Source organism: Narcine bancroftii, chromosome 5 (assembly GCF_036971445.1).
Source record: "Narcine bancroftii isolate sNarBan1 chromosome 5, sNarBan1.hap1, whole genome shotgun sequence".
NCBI classification, from domain to species: domain Eukaryota; kingdom Metazoa; phylum Chordata; class Chondrichthyes; order Torpediniformes; family Narcinidae; genus Narcine; species Narcine bancroftii.
This window is the reverse complement of record NC_091473.1, coordinates 59365923-59367737: the sequence shown is the minus strand read 5'-3', so window position 1 is coordinate 59367737 and position 1815 is coordinate 59365923.

Sequence of the window (1815 nt, the reverse complement as noted above, 5' to 3'; positions counted from 1 at the left end):
AACATCTGATATGATTAGCAAGCTTTCAATGACTGGGGCCTTTCAGGATAGTGGGTAGAGAACTTAATGGTGATCGCCACTTGCCGAAATTGAGAGGCAATTGGAGAGAGCTAGAAGCACTTGGTGAGAGTGCGAGGCATTTGTTGAGAGCGGGAAAAATCGCGTATGCGACACACTTGGTGAGTGTGAGGGACTTGGAAAGGGTGGCAGGAACTGGGTGAGAATATGAGGCCATGGCTAGAGTGAGAAGCAATTGCAGAGAGTGAGTGTGAGGCATTTGGTGCAAGTTGGAGGTTTTGGCAATAGTGCAAGGCACTTGGCAAGTGAGTGAAGCATATAGCGTGTATGAGGCACAGCGGGTGAGTGAGCAAGGTGGTGAGACTGTGAGGTATTTAGCAAAAATGAGGGGCAAGTGGCGATAGTGGGAGACCCTTGGTGAGAGTGGGAGGCAATTGGCAAGTGTGTGAAGTACTTATCAAGAGTGGGAGGAACTTTGAGGGGACGCCAGGCACTTGGTGAATGTGCTAGGAACTTGGTGAGAGAGGGAGGCATTTGGTGAGATTGAGAGGTACCTGGCAAGACTGCAAGGTCTTTTGTTAGAGTACAAGACTTTGGCAAGAGTGCAAGGCACTTATTGTTTGAGGTAGTCACTCGACAATTGTTGGAGGCACTTGGTGATAGTGGTGGTGAGAGTGGAAGGGATGTGATGGGAGTGAACTTAGCAAGAGTGGAAGGCAATGTGTGAGAGTGGGAAGCACTTGAGAATATGAGGCATTTGGCAGTCTGAGGAACTGGCCAAGGGTTGGAAGCAGTTGGTGGATTTTACGAGAGGGCAAGGCTCTTGGCACGTGTGAGGGACACTTGGCAAGAGTGGGAGGTACTGGGTAAGTGGGAAACCCTTGGTGAATGTGGGTGGTGTTTGGCGAGAGCCAAGGCACTTAGAGAGTGTGGGAGGCAATTGGTGAGAGAGGAAAGAACTTGGTAAGTGTGCAAAACACTTGGTGAGAGTGAGCAAAGCACAGCAAGATTACGTGGCACGGTGAGTAAGTGAAGCACGTAGGGAGTATGAGGGCTTGGCTGAGAGTTGGGGCATGTGCAAGAGTGGGAGGGAGTTGGCAAGAGAGTGTATCACTCAGTGAGAGTGCGAGGCACTTGTTGAGAGCCTGGCAGTTCTTGTTTTGATGCTCCTGTACCACCTTCCTGAAGTTGGTTAAAAATATTGTATACTGGATGGTGGGTGTCATCAATAATTCCTTGAGTCATATTCCAGCAATGTTCTCAGTGAATATTGTCAATAGAGGAAAGGGAGACTCCAGTGATCTTGATCCTTTTAATGATCTTTTGTATTAGCTTATAGTCTGATACTTTGTAGATCTCTTAATTGTGATCCCTCAAAAAGTTGTCAATATGGGGACCAGTAACCTTGCCCTCCTTAGGAAGTGAAGGCAGTGTTGTGCCTTCCTAATGAGGAGGGACTGTGGATCCAGTGTAGGTCAATCGTTTAATGAAATGTTGGCTATCTGACTTTTACAATGGACTGTCTGTAATCTAATAGGTTCAAACAACACAGATTGCATATTAGCAAAGAGCACAAACTATCAGCCATCAGTTAAACACCGTATAATGAAACCAACTTACACAACATTCACCATTAGGTGGCTCCTTCTGCATGGAAATTTGCTCATCTGTGTTCACATGAACTCATTTATGTTATTTTGATGATCCAGTCAACAACAATAAATCAAGTAATCAAGCAGCCCAATATGTAATAGCCAGTTTCTAGCTCAACAAACTGTTCAAAATATACACAAGGTA